The sequence below is a fragment of the Spermophilus citellus genome (genome assembly GCF_964194105.1).
Source record: "Spermophilus citellus genome assembly, chromosome: 4".
Taxonomy (NCBI): domain Eukaryota; kingdom Metazoa; phylum Chordata; class Mammalia; order Rodentia; family Sciuridae; genus Spermophilus; species Spermophilus citellus.
The window spans coordinates 102,397,380-102,421,326 of NC_138185.1; the positions used below are offsets into that span (position 1 = coordinate 102,397,380).

General features: G+C 35.9%; 2 long non-coding RNA genes across 2 annotated transcripts in view; both read right to left on the reverse strand.

The window, feature by feature from the left end:
• The window catches only part of LOC308646678, a 1,527,418-nt gene that overhangs the window by 1,002,998 nt on the left and 500,473 nt on the right, over nucleotides 1–23,947 (reverse strand). The gene's annotated exons all lie outside the window — the stretch shown is intronic.
• LOC308648488 lies at nucleotides 15,955–22,145 on the reverse strand. The gene is made up of 3 exons (XR_014021841.1): nucleotides 22,047–22,145; nucleotides 21,296–21,404; nucleotides 15,955–17,192 (listed from the first exon to the last, which is right to left on the reverse strand). It is a non-coding gene; the product is annotated as an uncharacterized lncRNA (long non-coding RNA).

Consider the following 23,947-nt stretch of genomic DNA (forward strand, 5'->3'; position numbering starts at 1 on the left):
CATTTTGTTGCATATGGATTTCCAGTTTTCCCAGCACCATTTGTTGAAGATGCTATCCTTCCTCCATTGCATGCTTTTAGCACCTTTATCAAATATAAGAAAGTTGTAGTTTTGTGGGTTGGTTTCTGTGTCCTCTATTCTGTACCATTGGTCCACCCGCCTGTTTTGGTACCAATACCATGCTGTTTTTGTTACTATTGCTCTGTAGTATAGTTTGAAGTCTGGTATCGCTATACCACCTGATTCACACTTCCTGCTTAGCATTGCTTTTGCTATTCTGGGTCTTTTATTTTTCCATATGAATTTCATGATTGCTTTATCTATTTCTACAAGAAATGCCATTGGGATTTTGATTGGCATTGCATTAAACCTATAGAGAACTTTTGGTAATATCGCCATTTTGATAATGTTAGTTCTGCCTATCCATGAACAGGGTATATTTTTCCATCTTCTAAGATCTTCTTCAATTTCTCTCTTTAGGGTTCTGTAGTTTTCATTGTATAAGTCTTTTACCTCTTTTGTTAGGTTGATTCCCAAGTATTTTATTGTTTTTGACGATATTGTGAATGGAGTGGTTGTCCTCATTTCCGTTTCAGAAGTTTTGTCACTGATATACAGAAATGCCTTTGATTTATGCGTGTTGATTTTATATCCTGCCACTTTGCTGAATTCATTAATTAGCTCTAATAGTTTCTTTGTAGACCCTTTTGGGTCTGCTAGGTATAGAATCATGTCATCTGCAAATAGTGATAATTTAAGTTCTTCTTTTCCTATTTTTATGCCTTTAATTTCTCTCGTCTGTCTAATTGCTCTGGCCAGTGTTTCGAGAACTATGTTGAACAGAATTGGTGAGAGAGGGCATCCTTGTCTTGTTCCAGAATTTAGAGGGAATGCCTTCAATTTTTCTCCATTCAGAATGATGCTAGCCTGTGGCTTAGCGTAGATTGCTTTTACAATGTTGAGGTATGTTCCTGTTATCCCTATTTTTTCGAGAGTTTTGAACAAAAAGGGATGCTGTACTTTGTCGAATGCTTTTTCTGCATCTATCGAGATGATCATATGGTTCTTATTTTTAAGTCTATTGATGTGGTGGATAACATTTATTGATTTCCGTATATTGAACCAGCCTTGCATCCCAGGGATGAATCCTACTTGATCATGGTGTACAATTTTTTTTATATGATTTTGTATCCTATTCGCCAGAATTTTATTGAGGACTTTTGCGTCTAGGTTCATTAGAGATATAGGTCTGTAGTTTTCTTTCTTTGAAGTATCTTTGTCAGGTTTAGGAATCAGTGTGATGTTGGCCTCGTAGAATGAATTTGGAAGTTCTCCCTCTTTTTCTATTTCCTGAAATAGCTTGAAAAGTATTGGTATTAGTTCCTCTTTAAAGGTTTTGTAAAACTCTGCTGTATAGCCATCCGGTCCTGGGCTTTTCTTAGTTGGTAATCTTTTGATGGTTTCTTCTATTTCCTCAATTGATATTGGTCTGTTTAGGTTGTCTATATCCTCCTGTCTCAATCTGGGCAGATCATATGACTTAAGAAATTTATCGATGCCTTCACTATCTTCTATTTTGTTGGAGTATAAGGATTCAAAATAATTTCTGATTATCTTTTGTATTTCTGAAGTGTTTGTTGTGATATTGCCTTTTTCATCCTGTATGCTAGTAATTTGAGTTCTCTCTCTTCTTCTCTTCGTTAGCATGGCTAAGGGTCTGTCGATCTTATTTATTTTTTCAAAGAACCAACTTTTAGTTTTATCAATTTTTTCAATTGTTTCTTTTGTTTCGATTTCATTAATTTCAGCTCTGATTTTAATTATTTCTTGCCTTCTACTTCTTTTGCTGTTATTTTGCTCTTCTTTTTCTAGGATTTTTTAGATGAAGTATGAGATCATTTATTTGTTGGTTTTTTCTTTTTTTAAGGAATGAACTCCAAGCAATGAATTTTCCTCTTAGAACTGCTTTCAATGTGTCCCATAGATTCCGATATGTTGTGTCTGTGTTTTCATTTATCTCTAAGAATTTTTTAATTTCCTCCTTAATGTCTTCTATAACCCATTGATCATTCAGTAACCTGTTGTTCATTCTCCAAGTGATGCATGATTTTTCCTTCCTTCTTTTATCATTGATTTTCAGTTTCATTCCATTATGGTCAGATAAGATGCATGGTATTATCTCTACTCCTTTATATTGTCTAAGAGTTGCCCTGTGACATAAAATATGATCTATTTTTGAGAAGGATCCATGTGCTGCTGAGAAAAAAGTGTAACTGCTTGATGTTGGGTGGTATATTCTATATATGTCAATTAAGTCTAGGTTGTTAATTGTGTTATTGAGTTCTATAGTTTCCTTATTCAACTTTTGTTTGGAAGATCTGTCCAGTGGTGAGAGAGGTGTGTTGAAGTCTCCCATGATTATTGTATGATGGTCTATTAGACTCTTGAACTTGAGAAGAGTTTGTTTGATGAACATAGCTGCACCATTGTTTGGGGCATATATATTTATGATTGTTATGTCTTGTTGGTGTATGGTTCCCTTGAGCAGTATGTAGTGTCCCTCTTTATCCCTTTTGATTAACTTTGGCTTGAAATCTATTTTATTTGATATGAGTATGGACACTCCTGCTTGTTTCCGAAGTCCATAAGAGTGATATGATTTTTCCCAACCTTTCACCTTCAGTCTATGTATGTCTTTTTCTATCAAATGCGTCTCCTGTAGGCAGCATATTGTTGGGTCATGTTTTGTGATCCATTCTACTAGCCTGTGTCTCTTAATGGGTGAGTTTAAGCCATTAACATTTAGGGTTATTATTGAGATATGGGTTATCCTTCCAGCTATATTTGTTTATTTATGTTACTGAATATGGTTTGTTTTCCTCTTTGATTATTTCCCCCCCTTTACTGTCCTACCTCCCACTGTTGACTTTCATTGTTATTTTCCATTTCCTCTTCCTGTAATGTTTTGCTGAGGATTTTTTGGAGAGATGGTTTTCTAGCTGCAAATTCTTTTAACTTTTGTTTATCATGGAAGGTTTTAATTTCATCTTCCATCTTGAAGCTCAATTTTGCTGGATACACAATTCTTGGTTGGAACCCATTTTCTTTCAGTGTTTGAAATATGTTATTCCAGGATCTTCTAGCTTTCAAAGTCTGTGTTGAGAGATCAGCTGTTATCCTGATTGGTTTACCCCTAAATGTAATCTGCTTCCTTTCTCTTGTAGCTTTTAAAATTCTCTCCTTATTCTGTATGTTGGGCATCTTCATTATAATGTGTCTAGGTGTGGATCTCTTATGATTATGCACATTCGGCGTCCTGTAGGCTTCTAGGATTTGGGATTCTGTCTCATTCTTCAAGTCTGGGAAGTTTTCTCGTATTATTTCATTGAATAGATGGTTTATTCCTTTGGTATGGACCTCCATGCCTTCCTGTATCCCAATGACTCTTAAGTTTGGTCTCTTTATGTTATCCAATATCTCTTGGATGTTCTGCTCATGATTTCTTAACTGTCTTGCTGAGCTGTCTATGTTCTTTTCAAGTTGAAATACTTTGTCTTCATTGTCTGATGTTCTATCTTCTAAGTGTTCTACTCTGTTGGTAGTATTCTCAATTGAGTTTTTAAGTTGGTTTATTGCTTCCTGCCTTTCTAGGATTTCTGTTTGTTTGTTCTTTATAACTTCTATCTCCCTGTATAGTTGATCTTTTGCTTCCTGGATTTGTTTATATATTTCATTGTTGAAGAGATCTTTCATTGTCTGATTTTGCTGTCTAATGTCTTCCTTGAGACTCCAGATCATCTGAAGCATGTATCTCCTGAATTCTTTATCTGACATTCCATCTGCTGCAGAAATTACCTCTTCTAAAGTTGAGTTGACCTGCATTGCTTGTGGTCCTTTCTTTCCTTGTCTCTTCATACTGTTGCGTTTCTTCCAGTTTACTGAGACTGTTGTGTTGTTGAATTTTCCCCCTATATATTTGTATTACTCTTGTATAGTTGCAAAGTCTCCCGCGCAGGCGCGGGCAGGGGCTCTGCTCCTCCTCCAATTGGGGCGCTGTGCCTACCACATCGGCAGGCCGCTGGGCCTGTTCTGCTGGTTGGTAGCAGGTGCTCCTACCTTGCAGGCGCGTGGGGCGGCTCTGCCACTCCCAGGTTGCTGAGCCTGACCTGCTGGTGGGTTGCAGGACCGGCTACCTTGCAGGCGCGGGGTAAGGGCGCACCCCTATTTGTATTTAGACAGTTACGCGAAATGGAGGACGTAATGCTTGGGATGAAAGTTGGGGGGACGGGGAAGGTAGGTGCTCTTGAAAAGAAAGAAGGAGAGGGAGATAGATAGTATAGAGGAGAATGGAAAGAGCCGTAAAACTTGGAAGGGGAGAGAGAGAGAGGGTAAAGGGAGAGAAACAGTTAAAATGCAATATGAAATAAAATTAGGTCTTAGAGATCCATTTTCTTCTCTTCCCGTAGGCAAAGCTGTGCCCTCCGGGCTGAGTTTTGCCCTCAATGTGTCAACAGCAATCCCTGTAAGGCGGTTCCTGGGAGTCTCTCAATCCTGTTGGTCCAGAGCCGCTTCACCTCCACGGCCCCTCCTCCCCTTCCTCCTGCCAGCCAGCCAGGTCCTGCTCACTGGAGGCAGTTCACCAAGGATTTGGTTACACTTTCAGCCCCACAGAGTGCTCTATTTCCCTAACTACTGAGCACTCTTGTTGTCATTCATCTAAGCCCCAGTGCTGTGGAGCTGTAGTCTGGGAGTCAATTGTTTAATCCTTCCTAACCCCTTTGGTGGGCACACCTTTGGAATCTGGCAGCCAAGACCATTTGTGTCGCTGCTGGTGGTAATAGGAGTTGGGGGTCGAGGATCCCCTCTACTTCCCTCAGCCCCTACAGTCACAACCACACTGCTGGCGGTAGGAGGAGTTGGGGGTCTGGAGTGTCCTCTGTTTCCCTCCGCCCCTACGGTCACACCCTCTCATTTCGAGGTTGGGGGACTTGGGGGTGGGGAGTCTTCTCCGCTTCCCTCCGCCCCCACAGTCACGCCCTCGTCCCTGGCTGTAGGGGGAGTTGGGGGTCGAGAGTCCTTTGGCCCTTACGGTCACGCCCACGGAGAGATTTTGAAGTTTCCCGGTTGTTTGTATCTGATGTGGGTGGGAGTCACACACCTGCTAAAGTAGATTCCGCTGGGAAGGAATCTCTTTGTCCGAACCTTGGTGACTTCCGCTCTCTGCTATGGCGGGCCCCTGGCTCCTTGCCGGAGTGTCCGAAGGGAGGGGTGGAACTTGCTTGTCTCTGGTCTGACACAATCTCTGGTTTAGGTCCCAGTTCGCTATTTCGTAAAGGGTTGGTTATATTCCCTTCATGCTGTCTCAGGCGGGGGAGCCATTCGCCGGGTGGGCGGGGCTGTTAGTAGAGCCCGGAGGGCACAGGCTGTCTGCTGGGCCAGGTGGGGACACTTCTCGCTGCGCCGGGCTGCCGGTAGAGCCGGGCAGCTACGGCTGCGTGGCTATGGTCCGGGCGGGTGGAGTGGCCGTTCGCTGAGCGAGACTGGGGCCTCTCGGGACTGCGAGGTGGCGGGTGCCTTTTGCAGGTTTGGGTGGGCCGCCCCGCTCGGGGCCTCCGGTCGCTTTCTGAAGCGGCTGGTGGCTGCGGGGCTGGACCTCCGCGCCCGTGTGGCCGGCCAAGATCCACCTGTCTGGGACAAACTGACACCTCCAATAAACCCACCCAATTCCCGGCAGGTCCCCTCCTCACGGAATTTTGCCAGAAGTTCCCCAGTAGGCAGTCCGCCGCCATTCCAATGGGTCTCTCTCTCCGATCCCGTCAATGTGGAGACAGTGGAATCCCTGCTTCCTCGCCGGCGGCCATGTTGGATCCTCTCCCGGCTTATGGAATTTTAGTAAACTAGAGAATGTTAATCTTTTCTTGGAGAAAAGAGATTTTATAAAGTATTTATTATTGTGTTTATTAAGAAGAATGTCACCAATTCAATCATGAATCATTATGTAATTCATAATTTTTAAGAGTGTGTATTATACCTACAGGAAATTTCTATAAAAAAGTACTTCTATTAAATAGTATAGGGACAAATAAAAATTAAAACCAAGAAGCTTAATTCTAATTGCTGAAAATGAGAGGAGATTCCCATCTCTTTCTTCTTTGAGTTTATACTTTAGGAAACTTAAAATTATGAGCAATTTCTTCTTTCTTTTGGAATGTGTGTTAGCCATTTTTAATGTTAGCTAGGACTTTTGCCAGCTGTATGACCCAGGAAATTCTTTCTCAAAGCTGTAGCAGCCATGTCTTTGAAAGGTGGACATCAAGGGTTATGTGTCCCTATCTGTCAGTTTCTATGGAAGACTAGAAGTTTCCTTTGGTGGGCACTTTGCTCCATTTTGCAAAAGTATCTCCTATCATGAAGCCAAGGAATTTTATGTTTCCTTAGGACTAAGCCAATTAACAAACACAGATGACACCCATATGTTAGGGTCTGTAAACTAGTCAAGATGGCACCTGGCATTTTGCGAGAGGGAGTGGTTTGTGAAGTAACGCTAGCCAGCCATTAAGTGTGGATATTCCTTATTGGTTGACTGCTGTATCTAGTTTATGTTAATTAAGATAAGCTGTGTGGAATGTATATATACCCCTCCTGTCCTACAATAAATGGCTCCCACTCCTGCTGTATCAATCTACACAAGTTGCTTGTCACCCCCTGGTTATTTTGCTGCAGCCGGACGGCAGCACCCATATTACTAGTTTAATCTGTGATGAACTGAGGGGTGTTGAATAGTATACTCAAGTCCTCTTAATTCAGGGCAAATTCTTCATCTTGAAAACATGCATATAATGGGCTTTTATCTACTTGGCTATATAAAATGATGAGATTTCTGTGTTACCATTCTCTTACTGGGTTTTCTTAGAGGCATATCACATTCTGGTTTAAGGTTTAACACATCTTCTATAATAAAATTACTTTTTTTCTCTACAAACTTTGTGGAAAGGACTTCTGATTTGGCAGAAGACGTTGTTTTTAACTATTTCCCTGAAAATATCTTTGTAAGTTAACAAAACTGAAGGTGGTTTGGGGACTCTTAATATGGGAATTTAATAGCAAATAGAGAGCATTTACTATGAAAAAATCACCTTTTAATCATTGTGGTATACCTGATGACATTAGATAAAAATCACAACTATTCACTGTTCCATTGGAAGAATCATAAAGCAGAAATACCTCCTCCACAGGTGTCCCTCTATAAATTACCCAGTTAATATTACCCTCATACAGCTATCCTCAGTTTCAATCCCATATTTTTTAGAAAGAGGCATATTTAGTCACTGTCTTTGAACTTTCATAGTCAAACCATATTTTGTTTTCAAGCTCTTGTATCTTTATCATGTGTGACTGTATTTTAAACTGATTTATGTACTTCCCTTTAGTGACCATTAATAGTAAAGAGACTGTAGTATTCCATCTGTGAGTAGCTTAGAAACCTACAATAGTGGGCATTCAGCGAGTTTTAAAGACTAAATTGCTGGTCCAGGTGCACACACCTGTAATCCCAGCCATTTAGGAGGCTGAGGCAGGAGGATCACAAGTTCAAAGACAATCTCAGCAACTTAGCAAGGCCCTAAGGAACTCAGTGAGATCCTGTCTCTAAATAAAATACAAAAAAGTGCAGGGGTGGGGGTGTGTGGTTCAGTGTTTAAGTGTCCCTGGGTTCAAATCCCAGTACCACCACCAAAAAAAAAAAATGCTATAGTAGGAGTGCATGAATATAATGATAAAAGAGAAAAATTGTAATTATTTTCTAAATTTTTGGAGCAATAAAAACATCTCACTATAATGTTAATGCTACTTGGAAAAAAATAGCAAGATCTCTTTACCAAATTTATAAATATATCAATTTTAATAAAAAAAGTCTTACTTTTTTTCACTGATATTTATTGAATAAAGTATATTTTAAGTAAACTAACAAAGTTTTAATTAATCTCTAAATTATTCTATGCAGGAATATTTTCTGAGTAAGTATTATAAATACACTTTAGAAATGTAAAATTTAAAATAATTAATTAAAACTTTAGAGATCAACAAAAAGGAATGACAAAATTAATTAAGTTGAAAATATTTTTAAATCTCATTTTTGCTGAAAGAGATCTGAAAAACACCTGCTCTTATAAAGAAAGAGCATGAGTATTGCTGATTATGTGTGGAACACCCTTAGGCAGAAAAAATATACTTTGTTTATAATATTGTACCTGTTAAAATTTTTCTAATTATTCAAGTTATTTAGAGACTCTTCCTGTATAAGACAGTTTGTATGTATTTAAACAGTTTAATTTGATGTAACTTGGCAGTGGGACCCAAAAGAAATACTGAGATAGAACTTACATAACAGCAGTGTGAGTAGCTTGGAACAACTATCCCTCAGACAGATGATGATAACTGGTCAAAATTAGCAAGGACAATCATTCAGTCTCTGAACATTGGCCAAAGTCCTTAAACAAATTGAAAAAACATATATGGAGCCAGGTTTCTGGGATGAAAATTCAGAATTCTCTTCAATGAGAACTGAAGGCAGAGACATTTGTGTGATGGGCTTTACCCACCCCTACTGAGATCCCTGGTATGGAAAAGCTATTCTTGTAGACTGAGAACCCAGTCATGGATCCCATTTCTCTCACTTCTACCTTCAAAAGATATGGGTCAGTTAGATGTTGGCAGTATGGTGACATTCTCTTTTTTTCAACAAACTGCTATATCTCTTAGGGAAAAATCTGGTAAGACTGCTGGTAAAGAATGAGATATCCATCTCTGCAGAAATGTGTATTGGTGAAGAGTTCTTTTGGAGGCCCCCACAAGCAAGTATTAGCTTCTATCTGGTGTGGAACAATCATCATATGTCAACTCAGGAGATCTCATCCTGGTATTAAGGACTAGTGCTATTTGTGGGAGGTTGATGGCTTCCTGGTAGCACCATTTTCCCTGACAAATGTACATTGTGCACCATACGTAATACATATTGAAACCCACAGTTAAAAGAGAATTCCACCTTTCATGTTTGCTCTACGACACAAAGGATCTTAGTTAGGAAAGCAAATCTCAACAAACGGTAATACCTATTGTGCTCTATCTTGAGCAACAGAAAAGCAATTTACTTGGAGTAATTATGTTCCACAGCATTATTGAAAACAACAAAATAATCAGCTAGTAATTGGCAGACTCAAGCAGTTTTATGTAATATCACACAATGTCCAGCATAGGTACAGAGGGAGAGAGAGAAACAGGGAGTATGTGGAGGACAGCATACATGGCATATGTTAAGGGCGCCTGAGTGGCAAACCACTCCCCTTGTTCTAGGCACCTGAGTGGCAAGCTACTTTCCCCATAGGTACAGCCCTGACTGTGAGGTCAAGTGTTGCAGTCCCAGTGCTTGCTCCAGGGTTTGCTCTGCCGTAGTCCGGCTGCAGCAAAATAACCGGGGGGGGGGGGGGGGGGGGGTGACCAGCAACTTGTATAGATTGATACAGCAGGAGTGGGAGCTGTTTATTGTAGGACAGGAGGGGTATATATACATTCCACACAGCTTATCTTAATTAACATAAACTAGATACAGCAGTCAACCAATAAGGAATCTCCACACTTAATGGCTCGCTGGCATTACTTCACAAACCACTCCCCCTGGCAAAATACCAGGCGCCATCCTGACTTGTTTACAGACCCTAACATTGCTCCTTGATTGGTCACTGCAAGGACAGTTAGCAGAAATCGCATTGATAGCTACCTACAATCTGCTTGGCTACTGCCCGAATATATATACATGGTAACTGCACAATAAAATCAGACATGCTTCCAGCTTGGTCTCTGGAGGTCTTGATTAGTGAGTCCGCAGCCACACTTTCCTCTACCCTGTTCCGTGGACCTCCTTGCTGGACAAGGGAGAGCTCAGGGAAATAGAGTCTCGGTTGCAGGAGAGTGACTGCAAATGCAAGTGAAGTTTCTTTTCAGGAGGTTAAAATGTTCTAAAATTAATTAGTGGTAATGGTTGCACAACTCTGAATATACTAAAATAACTGAATCATACATTTTTAAAGGATGAATTTTGTGAAATACAGTTTATTTTTTAAAGCTTTTTAAAAAAATACTATGTCAAATGAATATGGCTAATCATAAAGACCAAATATTATATGATTCCATTTATCTGAAAAGTCTAGTATAACCAAATCTATAGACAGAAAGTAGTGTTTACTTTGGACTTCCAATGGATGAGAAGCAACTTCTTGAGTTAAAGAAGACATCTAAAATTGGATAATGACAATAGTTACAAAATTCTAACAAATATATTAAAAACAGAGTATTATAATTTAAGTGAGTTTTATGATATGTTTATATTCTCTGAGAGTTGTTATATAAGTATGAGAAAGTAGTCCAATGCATTGCTTATGAATGAAATATTATCTTTGTAAAATAAACAGTCTTGTGATTATATAAGGCTATGTCTTTGTAGAAAATAATGCAAGTGCTAGATTGCCTTTTTAAAATTATTTTTAGATACCACTAACTCTTTAAGAATTCAGTTGCATTGTCTTAGATGAATCAGAAGAGGAAAAACCTTTGCAGTGTTTTAATGGGAAAAAAAACTGTTTGCAAAAATAAGATATTTATATATTCCCTTGTGATTTTGATAATGGACAAAGAAATGATTTAGGTGGGACATTGCAATTCTGGATCCAAAAAATATTGCTCCCATGTATTTGCTTAAAGTATATTAAATGATCTCTTACAGTGCTTTATTGTTAAGTGTAGATTGTCTGAAAGAAGTTTATTCCCATAAGAATGAAGTGCTTAAACAGAAACTTTCCACTAGAAAAACTTAACTTTCTGTTTAAAGTTATTAAGAGTTTTCTAAAAATTCTCTATTTACTTCTTGCCTTAATTCCACTACATTTAAAGATAAATTTTATTTATGTCTTTTTGTAGATTAATTAAAGCTGTGGTTATTTGGTAAGACTTAAGCAAGCCTCAGTAAATGTTATTCAACAGGTTCTTTCTGCAAAAATCAAAAGAAAGTTGCTTATCAAGGTTTCAATTTTTCATATTTGTATCACAGCAGTTAAAAACTATGGAGTTATATTACATTTGCTTAGTGCTTAAGGCACTACAGTTTAAAAAAATATATACATAGAGAATGTTCTAGAAGGATCTGATATGACCTTTCTTCTTAGGTCTTCATGGGCATTTGAGGCATAGATGATAAGTAAGCAAACACAGAGTATGTTTGAAGAATTAGGGCCTTATAGGCATGACCTAGACAACTCTAGATGTTTCTTTGAAGTTTTTTTTTGTTTGTTTGTTTGTTTTTGTGAATTGAGTCAAGAGGCACTTAACCATTGAGCCACATCCTCAGCCCTTTTTTATATTTTATTTAGAGATAGGGTCTTGCTGAATTGCTTAGAGCTTTGCTAAGTTGCTGAGACTGGTTTTGAACTCCTAATCCTCCTACCTCAGACTCCCAAACTGCTAGGATTATAGGCAAAGTGTCCTTTTCCTTTCCAGAAACGGAATTTCTTATATGATGTATTTACATGATTTACCTTATCTTGGCTACCAATTGTACACAGTACATAATTGTATTTGTGTGTGTAAGTATACAATAACAGCTTGGAATTTTTTCTACAATATAAGATTCAATGATGAAATATTAAGGAAAATCAAATACCCAAAGTCAATATGTAATTAAATTGTTTAATAAAGGCTAAATGTTTTACTATATGCTTTATGCTCTTAATAAGGCCAATAATTAACTTCATTAAATCTTATATGAGAATTTACTTAATAACTAAAATATTATTTTAAATATCAAATAAATATGTGTTTTAAAATATAAAACAATTTGCAGGGAAATATTCATCAAAATAGAATTCAATGCTACATAAAATACTTTTGTACAATATATCACATAACATATTTTATGCTATTTATTCTTTAATATTTAATTAATATACATCTTATTGAACTACATGTAAGTATGAGCCTTTTAATGATAATATACAATGATAACTCTTTAGAATCCGAGTGGATTTATACTTTAAGACTCCTCACACTGGATGATATTTAATCAAAAATAATGATTGAATGGGTAGACATCAAAGATAATTTCTCTCCATAACATTCACCTGTTCAAAAAAAGATGCCAAGTGAAGCCTAACAGTGGTACATTTGTCAAAATTAAATTTTGAGATATTTACTATATTAAAAATTATATTGTCAGAATACACAATATTTGGTAGTTTATTCAGTGTACTAGTTATTGTGGAAGTTAAATATTTTTAGAAAGCATTTTAACTACAAGTGCTAAAAATTATGTATATATATTATTAAGTTTTCAAATAATATTAAGCACTAATGTTCAATAAAATCACTAGCCTTTGAAAACTTGAAAGCATTTCCATCCTAGATACTGAAGGGAACTATCTGGTTTATTTTAAGCTACTAGATTTGAATGAATATCTTTTACACCTTCAAAAGATGAATATGGCAAAGATGGCAAATGTCCCACTTTCTTACATCTCCAAATATTGATAGAAGTGTGTTTCAAATATTTACAGTTTTTTACTTAGTAGGGTACGCCTTTGTGTTTCTTTTCTAACTCACCTGAACAAAAGACATATTTTTTAATCACTACAAAAAATATTAAAGAGAAAACAAGTATGATGACTGTATTATTTTTAAAGATTTGTCTGTAACGGTTTTAATTTTTAAAATTCTCCTTGTCTACTATTTAATCTCATGATTTTCTTGGACTCTAAGATATAATTTCTCTTTCAGTATAACTATTCTGGGGCAATCACTCTAGCAATATAATACTAAAAGTTTGATAATACTGAGAATATCAGCATGTCCTCTATTTCAGGTTGACATTTGATTTGTGAAACATTCTATATTTTTGTATTTATTTTGTAATGTGATACATATTTGAGCTGTAAGCTTACAATTTGTGCACTTCTCTGCATTTATATTATATTTTAATTTAAACATTTTGCTTTTAAAAATACAAGGGATGAGGTTGTAAGATTGTCAGTAAAAGTGATAAGATAATAAGGAGAATCAGGTATGAAAATGATATGTAAAAGGATATTTTTGCTTATCATTTTATGGCAAACAAAATGGATTTATGAGCTGCATCCCAGAGTGACATAATAGTGGCTATGTGAATCATATATAGAAATATTATTCAAATTTAATTTTTTGAAGAAGTATTTCTTCTTTATTCTTGACAACATTTTTCTCTTCAGTTCCAGATTACCTTCGTGTTTTATCTTCTCCTAGTTTTTCCAGTAGTTATTTCATTAGCTTAATATAAGCCCTGAAGAGTTTAGAAAATTTTATGCAAATTTTAGTGAATTGTGAATGGTAGTGAAAGAAAGAGTGATAGCTGATTTTAAAATAATTATCCAATATTCAATTACCAGCAGTGAATATTGTGCAGTAGTTTCTGATAAAGTATAATTATATATAACTTATTAAGTACTGCTTAATACTATTTTCCAATTAATAAAGGATTTTACTCAAAGCTGTGCATGCTAATTTTCCTTAAATTTTAGTCTTAATTCTACACCTCTCTTCACTTCATTACAAATCTTGTTTATTTGAAACCAGTGAGCTCACAAAATCCTCTTCATGATTTTCTTTATTTACAATATTTTAAAAAGCATACTATGAACTTGATGAGGTCAGTTTGAATAGTTTTACCTGGTGGAGGACTATGACAGACATAATTACAGAGACATAACTATAATTGTACCCTTAACTTTTACCTTACCTGTAGGATAAGAGGATTGCTCTGGTGCTTTTGTATTTGGAGGTCAGGGGAAAATTTTTGAATCTAGGACATTAAAGCACAATGCAAATTAAATTTTATATCTTTCTTTGGGTCATTTCTCCAGAGGTTTTATCTTGACTTTGTTGGCCTTTGGGCTGTATCTCTAAAGGCCTCTGGTTAACCACTCCAGCTGCACCACCAATTGGGCTCCTCCTTAAATTCACCTTTACATCTCCTACTTCTACTGATATAACAACAAAGGTTTTATTTTAAACTTTTCTGAGATTCATTTAATGAGACATCCCAATGAGCATTTGTATTCTTAATAGCAACAAACGACTCTAGAATAAGAAAGAGATGTTTGAGACATGAGCAGTCTTTTTAGAACACTCTAAATCATACTACAGAACTGGTTATAATTTATATATGCAGTTCTGAATAGGAAAACAAATTGTATATTGTCAATATATAATTGCTTATTTATTAAGGGTCCTATTTTTTTGATTGTTACATGAGTTTTTCTTTTTTCTTAAGCTATTATTTTGTTTTGTGCTAGCAAATTTTATTTTGGTTGTGCATATTAAGATTCACTTTTCAGCATGTTATTTTAGAATAATATACACCTTAATGGTGATGAGTTTCTATTAAGTTAAACTTAATTTCAAGAATTACTGAGAATAGGAAGTACATTAAAGAGCTTTCCTTTAGTGTTTGTATCACTTTCAAAGTGAACTAACCATGTATTTTAACCTAAGAATAAATGTGTACTACATGGTACCTGTTTTTCTTTCTTTCCTTCATCTTTCTGATATGGGCAATGACCAAAGACACTCCATTTTACCCTGAGACTCTTTGTCATGTAAGAAATGTTTCTCCCAAGGGAACACCCCACCTCTGTGCCCATCAATAGTTGCTTAGCATAGCATGTTTGGCAACACAAAATGTCAATTCTTATACTATGTAAAATTGTTCTCTTTTTGGTTCTCATTTTTCTTGCACAAATGCATCCTATCAGGGAATGATTATCTAGATGTTAGTTCTTTAACTTGTACTCAACTAGGGTCATTTTGACCCACTTCCCTTCTGCTTATGATTTTAGATCTCATGATGTTTGTTTATGGTTTTGAATCACAGCAACAGCTATGTATGATATGTGGTTTTGAACTATAAAAAGTAAGCTCAAGCCCTGGGAGGTGGTCAAAGGGTTCAGACTGGCAGCCTGCCCCTTGGCCCACCAGCTTATGCATCTGGGCTATGGGCTGGTGAATAAAGATGGTTCCGTCTCCTTCTTTAAGATGGACTTGGTAATTTATTGTCATCTTGTCATAACATTTCTTTTTTTAAATTAATTAATTTGTTTAGAAATATAATTCTTCATTGTTATTTTGAATCACTTACTAGTAATAAATTATTTATTGTCCCCAACAGCATATTAACTATTATATTAACTGCCCCAGTTTTGCTGACAAGATTTCAATCTGCATCCAAAGTTCCAGGCATGAAACAATAAATGTTAGTACATATTTGAGAATAAATTTGTTTACAGAGAATGTACCATTCATTTAGTTGCTAATTGAATATATGTCCATGATATTACATAAAAGCAAATCTTTGGAAATTAGGTTCAAATATGAGAAAATTTTGTCTTGGAAAAGTTTGATGAATAGTACTCTTTACTACTATAGTTTACAAGTAATTTACTATAAACTTTAAACATAATATTACAAACTAATTTGTAGTTATAAAATAGAACACATATAATCACAATGTAACACATCAAAAGATCCTTTCAGTTTTATTGAATAAGCTCATCATATTTTGCATACATTGATATTTATTTTAGTGCATCATGATGATACTTTGTTTGAATGTGCAAATTTAGCAGATAAAATGTACAGTTCAAGAAAATAGTTTTATCTCTGTGTTAATTCTGAGAAATGAATAGTAATTTATATGAAATCCTTCTAGGATTTTCAGTACGTTACTTTTCCCCAAATAATATCCAGAAGTATAGGAAATGTTATCAGAGCAATGAAATTTATCAGAGCAAGAACTAATGATAATTATTTCCATAAACCTTTTTATTTGAAAGTATTATAAACAACTTAAGATTTCTAAAATTTTATGTCTCTTAGCCAGAATCTTTTTTTCTCAATCAACAACATGATATAAAGAAAACAATGGGCCAAAGTTTTTAAGAGGGCTCTGAGATGATTTTAGATTCTCAGGTTTTACCTTACTTTGCTACTTGTTGGAAGCTACTTGGGAGTGCATTGGGAGGCTGAGACAGGAGAATCGCAAGTTCAAAGCCAGCCTCAGCAACAGCAAGCTGCTCAGCAACTCAGTGAGACCCTGTCTTTAAATAAAAACTTTCCTCAGTGGGCCAAAGTTTTTAAGTGGACTTTGATATGATTTTAGATTCTCAGGTTTCACCTTATTTTGCTACTTGTTGGAAGCTACTTTGCCAGAAAAATTAAAAATCATCTATTTTCATATCAAGTATTATATTCTAACATGTGTATATTCTTATTCTAACATAAAGCAATTTTATTCAATCAGGTAACCTTCCTGGTCACTAATTGCCTGAGTTGCCAATCAAAATTTGCCTAGAATACCATTAATGTCACAGGATATTGAAAGTGTTATTTTTAATGCAACAGTATCTTGAAGATTTTTGACTTGAAAGAAAACACTGTTTTACATCATGGGTATTATCAAATTGTCAAATTGTGGTCATGAATACTAATCTTATATTCCTTTGGTGTAAATATTTCATATTCTATAATTGCAGTAAGCTCATATTTACAATCATAAGCATGAAAAATGTATGGCCTCCCAGCCTTATATTTAACTGTTTTGTAAGAAATGAATGAGTAAGGAAGTTATTATGATGTAGAAATACGATGCAAGCAAAGAAATTACAAGGGCACCTAATCGTACATCACCTCTTCCAAGGGTAGGCGGTCACTGAAGATTGCCTAGAGGAAGCTACAATGGTCAGATCTGAAAGATACTGTGAGCTCCATATGTACCTGTCTTTCGGGAGGGTAAAATTGTTGAGGAGGACATAGGAGGTGATTGTGAGTGGGAAAGGAAGAAGAACGTTTCAGCAAGGGAGGTACAAAAGCGAGTCAATCCAATAGTGCAAATTAAAATTGGGTAGAAATCTAATGACAGGTGACATGCTGAGGAAGAGATCGGAGCCTGTTGAGGTGGAGCAGACCTGTAATCCAGTGCCTTGGGAGGCTGAGACAGAATAATCGCGAGTTCAGAGCTAGCCGCAGCAACAGCAAGCTGCTTAGCAACCCTGTCTTTAAATAAAATACAAAATAGGAGTGGGGATACAGCTCAGTGGTAGAGTGTCCCTGAGTTCAATCCCCTGTACAAAAAAAAAAAAAAAAAGAAGAAGAAGAAGAAGAAAAAGAGATCAGGCTTGAAAGATTGGCAGAGATTAGTAGAGTTGAGAGTTTGTTGGGCAATATATATTTAAGTAACATAATTCTAGAATTTTAGGACTTGATTGAAGGGTGAGAGAATTAAAGAGCTGCATGAATCAAAATAACTCAGGTTTATTGTTGTGGATGGATGCATTTTATTTACTGATACAAGAACAACTTCTCTGGGAATATAGTCAGTTTATGGACATGTTGTGAATATAAAATTGGTATAGATTATACTCTTGTTATTTCCATTCCATTATAAACAGTATGAAGCACAAAAGAGGTATATTTATTGGAGATAAAGGTTTGTGAGAAGGGTTACTTTTCTGTGGATTTTGATGGCATGTTATTCAGAAATCTCTTTCTTAGGAACATTCATGTTAGAATAGCATTTCAAAATCTTATTTTTAATAGAAGGCACCAATCACAACTGAAACTAAATTCACGTAATATATTGTTGAGTTTAAAGATTATGGAATCTAGTGCACAGCACATGATATCTGTTTCAATTTTCTATCCTACAGGAGGTATTTGATATCTGAAAAGCCATGTTACTGTTTTTGTGCTAATCAAAATACATGGAGCCTGAAACAAGGGGTAGAGTAGGGAACTGCAACTCTCACAATTGCAATAAATTACTCAATAGGGAAATTTCTTTTTTTTTTTTAAAAGAGAGAGTGAGAGAGTGGAGAGAGAGAGAAAGAGGAGAGAGAGAGAGAGAGAGAGAGAGAGAGAGAGAGAGAGAGAATTTTTAATATTTATTTTTTAGTTCTCGGCGGACACAACATCTTTGTTGGTATGTGGTGCTGAGGATCCAACCGGGGCCGCACGCATGCCAGGCGAGCGTGCTACCGCTTGAGCCACATCCCCAGCCCTCAATAGGGAAATTTCAACAAGGAAATGTTCATCTTCTGTCTTCTAACATTTGACCTTTGCTAATTTAGATATTTTTTTGTATATGGAGAGGAGAATCCATTTATTAGAAGATTATTGGAAAGTTTCATGGAACTGAAAGTTAAAATTACCCCTGACAATATGAGGTCTCTGATAACCCAATCCCAATAGGCAAATGAAGACTTTACAATAGTCCCAGGAGAATTGATCAGATTCTCAAAGTGTCTCTACACAATGGTGTTCTGAGTATCTAGAACTTAGAATATTTTGCAAAAGTGATTTCAACTACCATGTTTCTTGTGTAAAGTGCCATGATCCAATATTAGAATTTCTACTTGCTTGAACTATGCAGCAATGAGTAATTTGATAATCTGATTTGAGGAATCTCAACCAACTGAGGTTTTACTGAAGGCAAATTACACAAGAAATGCCATAAAAAGAAGAAATCATAAAGTACCAAATATAATATTGTGTTCTGTTGCAGAAATCAGGATTCTATTAGCTATCTATACTGTATGCTTCAGTGTGGTATTTTATCTATTATCTATTTACCTATCTGCCATTTATCTACATACCTAGCTATCATATACTAGTTCTTATTTTATCCTCTTACAATATTTTATTTATTATAATACTACATTTTATATAATTTATATATATAAATATATATATATTTTTTAAAATAATTTTAAAATTAATTCCTAAGAATACATTATATTCCTAAGAATACATGCGAATACAGATTTAATTTTAAAGGGATAAACAATTCAGAAAGAGGAACGTTGCCTGTTGAAATGTTGGATCATTTCTTTTTGATTACAGGGTAGGTTCTTTTTCATTTTTATGGGGTGCAAGTGTATTATGTTGAATAATCACATATTCTTATTTCTAGTATTGATATTTGAAAATTTAAATATAGGTAAAAGGATGTGTGTGGATATTTATGGATCAGATGGACAGGGCAGCATACAACACTCAGGGTCAATTCCTTGAAGCGATTCACAGGTACTGCAAAATATGGAAAGCTAAAAATATGAATTCCCCTGACTTTCTTATACTTAGAGAAATGTACTTTATTTTCATGAGCTAGATGTAGCTGTGTGAGAAGTTGTATGTGCAAAGCCTGTTTTCCAATCCTTTTGCAGCTTCTGTTGGTAAGCTTAATCATGGAAGTATTTGTACTTTTGGGGTAGACATTGTGATTTTTGGTATTTGCTGATCAGACTGCCTTATGATTGTGGAAGAAAATTATAGTTCTTTTTAAAGCAGATTTTTGTAGTGTAGCTTTTGAAGTCATCAGTAAAAGCTCAGTCTACACTCTTCTGTCTACCACCACATGCATTCTGTAAGCCATGTAATGACTTGTGGCTAGATAACCTAGCCACAACAAATTCCATTTTTTTGCAAGTGAGCACTGATCAGTGCAATGAAGATATCAAATATGAAAACTTTTTTTCACTTCATGTGTTTTATATTTTTATTTTATTTTTGGAACCTGGGATTGAACTCAAAAGTGCTTAACCTCTGAGCCGCATCCCCAGCCCTGTTTATATTTTATTTAGAGATAGTGTCTAGCTAAGTTGCTCAGGGCCTCACTAAGTTGCTGAAGCTGGCTTTGAACTCATGATCCTACTGCTTCAGCCTACTGAGCTGCTAGGATTACAGGCATGCGCCACTGCCACAGTTACATTTTCCTATTTTTTGAAAAAGGATGATTTCAGAGTCTAATATGAGCAAGAACTCTATCATAGTCAACACTATTTAGAAATAATACAAGGAAGAAAAAAAAAGAAGGTCTCTTATTTAGTATTTTGTCCTTTACGTAATCTTGGATAGTTAAACATTGCCTCTATCTCAATTATAAACTAGGTCATTCTAGATATGTAGACAATTAGTTATTGAGTAATTGAGTAGTAAAAATATGAGGGGTTATATATTGGGTAAAAATATCCCCCTCTCCTCTTCCTTACTTACCCTCTACTATAAATGAAACTGTGCTTTCCTGAGAATAAAGGTGGAGTCACAGACTCCTAGTTTATAACTTGACAGGAAAGGCAAATTGGATAATGTCTCACTGAAAAAGATTACAGTAGTAGAGCCTTTTCAAAGCTTAAATGTATTTCAAATAGAAAATCAAAAGAATGAATGAGTCATCAGCACAGCACAGAGTGAATAACAGTACCCATTCTTATTTTTTTCATCCATTTAGTATTTGTATGAGCTTAGTATGTGAATCTTTGAACAGTAGAAAGATTCTGATGTTTAGAGCCATAGTTTTTTATCTCTAGGGCTACTGCCATTTCTCAAAAAGACTTAAAGGAAGTGCTGTACGAAAAGATTCTACTATTAATACTACATCCTATTTTAGTGGAAGAATTGCTCCTTGATTTCTCAAGGCCAATCTGTATATGAACCTCCTGGAAGGGGGTCAGATGACCTACATGGCAACCAATTTTGCTAGAAAAATATAGAAATATGTTATTGTATAATGAAATACTAAAAAGTATTTACGTGAAAGATTTTGCTTTGAGGATTAGTAACTGAACTTAGTCAAGCTTTTTAGTACATCATGTAAATACACCAGCATTTGCTACAAACTTGTGCTGTAGGGCACTGAACCTAGGCACTAAATACTAATAACTTTCTCTAACACCATAAAACAGTTCCTGGACCTTAAAAAATAATGATATTCTTCAAATAAATTCCCATAAAATGATAACCCAAACCTCATCAGGAAATGCTATGAAACTTGACTCCTACTTGTCTCTTATTGACAGGCATTTAAGGTTGTAGAAAGCTTGCGAGTGCAGGTTTATGTATCAGAAACTGTAAAATTTGAAAATAACTTCCCTAAAGTGGCTTCAGTTAATATTTTTGCAAAAGCCTGATTTATTTACACTAATCCAAGCTAATCGTTAGAATGCCTGTACTCCACAGTCCAATCAAAGTTTCCAAAAAGGAAATGAAACATTAATAAGATAAGGATATTAGGGGGTTAATTTAAAGGGACAGTTTGGCAGGGAGGCTGCAAGCTGCAAGTTGAGGTAGAAAGAAAGCTGTTCCTTGGACTATGACTAAGTTCCTTATCGCAGTTTTCTTATTACTGCCTTCAGCTGTGCAAAGTTTTGCAACTCCTTTTAGTACTTACCTGAATATATATGTCCTAAATGAATCCTGTTTAGATTCCTGACACTGTTCCTTTCCAAATCCACACTTTCAGGTTTGTACAGATGCAGGTATTAATATCGTTTCAGTTCCTGTTTTCAGAGAAATAGGAGATACTGGATTTTTGAAAGTGCCCAGCCATCAGATTCAGGCTTATTAAGTTATTGGAAACCTGAGAACAGCTCCTTAGCCTTCTTTCTGAAGAGTCAGCCTGTTCCATGACTAAGCTTGAATTTCAGTATCCAGGCCTCTGGGGTTTTGTTTTTTCTTTTTATTGTACACCCATCCAGTGTTTTTGCTCTATGCAGTCCTGCTTTACCCTAGTATCCCATCCTTCATACAAAAAATATAGGACACTAACTAAATTCAAATTTCAAACAAATAACAAAGAATTTTTCTTTAGTGAATATGCTAAACAATACATAGAAATATTCTTAGAATATGTTTTCTCTTCTTTAAGATTACTGTTTCACATGCAAGTTAAGGATAGATAATTTGTTTCATATTATTCACTATTTACCTAAAATTCAAATTCATCTGGTTGTCATCTAGTTGACTGGCAACTTCAGGCTAGCTTCTAAATTTAGCTAAAATTTAACTTAGTTTAGCTAGCTTCTAATTTTAGCTAAAACTAAATTTTCTAAATTTCCCAGTTGCTGTCATGATTTGCCTGTATGTCCCATGCAGACAGCTATCAGCACCAAGGCTGTCCCAAACTGTTAAAATCCACTTACCTACTCTTCCCTTTCTGGTCTTTAGAGTTAATCATTTCCCATTTTCTGTGAATGGTTTCCTCTTAGCAGCATGTCCTATGTGTCTGTATACATTTCCAGTTTCTGCCGGCTGCTCCTTGTGTGTGGCTGGTATTCTACCAACATACATAGAGTGTGTGATAAACCTCTTCCAGCTGGCTTATTACTCCCACTTCACTGATATAGTCCTAGTTTTGTCTGGTGCAATTCTATTAAAATAACAAGTAATTATGCAGTTTCTACTAGGTTCCAGACATTGTGTGATATTCTGAAAAGACCAAAAAAATAAAAGGCTTGTTTTTCATCCTCAGAAACTTCATACTCAAGCAAAGGAATAGTTATTAGAAGTGGTGATTGTATTAATCACTACCACTTTTGTATACTTAATACAGTCAGAAATATTCTTCTTGGATCAATCCTGTCAGCTATTTTCTCTTTAAGAAAAATAAAATAGATGAGCTGGGGTTATAGCTTAGTGTCAGAGTGCTTGTCTTACACATGTGAGGCCCTCAGCACCACATAAAAAATAAAGAAAAATAAAAAAAGATATTTTTAAAAAGGAAAACAACATAAAGATTGTGAGGTTTATCAAGTTTTCTAGAGAAATACCTTCTCAATGACAGAACTAGAAGCAGGATCTAGTGCTGACTCCAGATTCAATATGCATAACAGTTGCCTCAACTCAAATTAATCTATTACTATCACCATCATATAAAGTTCAGGTTTGTCATAAGCTGAGGAGGGAAGATATACCTGGTGACTTGTTATGTGTAGTTATTTCTTTGCTGTTGCTTGTTTCTTTTATGTCATTGGTGACACTGGCTAAAAAGTCCACATTTATTAGGATTTCTAAATTCTTTCTAATACCTATGGGACTGATGTAAATAAATATGCCTGATATTTATGCTTTTAGAAGAGAAGCCTATTTAAATAGAAATGATGATCAGGGCAGAAAATACAGATAGATTTTGCTTGTACATCCACTTTGAATTCAGGTGTGGCTCTTCATCATCATTAAGTCAGTAAGGTGGTCTTTCTACCATAGAAATAGTGGTACAAGGAAAGGACCTTATCTTGTTCTGTCTATTATATGAATCTTCTGCATTTTTCCCCCTCAAAAGTCATCTGTCCTGTAGATCGTATGTGAAAAAAAATGGTGATATTCTTGGTTTAGTTTCTGGGATAATTAGAGACTTGCATCTCAATGCCAACTCTTCTTTATGGATTAGCATAATAGTGGCAATGAGAGGAATTCAATCACATTTGTTGACTTATATCATTAATGAACACTAATCTAAATATATTTAGTGAATGAAGGAGATGTGCCAAGCCTGTTCCACACATTCCTTCTTGCAGAGAAGCCTCCTCTGCAGATTGCTGAAAGGGGCTTCCTCAGCTCTGGGATACTGAAGAAGCAACCCCTTCCTAAAACATTTCTTTCTATATTTGTTATTAGCTGCAACCTGCTAGTTTCTGCTTCTGTAATCCTATTTTCTCAGTAGCTGTGGCAGGAACCAGAGCTACCTAGAGAAAGGCAGAGAAATCAAGGCCACCTGTATGAGAAAATCTTGAAACCTGGAAGTTTGTACTTCATAAAAGAAGAAAAGGTGGTGCTTTTGGAGAAGACTCTGCTGAGTCAGTGCTGAATAAATCTTGCTCTTCTAACATCTTCTAAGCACCACTTTTCTCTTTCCAGTGCCATAATTTTCGTATTTCTGGTAACAGTACTACACAACTTTTCAACTCAGCTGCACAGCTCTCTTGACAATAGTCACTCAGTTTCTGAATTACACCTTCCCAAAGTGGATGCTGATTATGCAAGATTCTATTAGACAAGATTTTGGCTTCTTATTGATGGATAGCCCCAGAATTAGTTGCCCAAC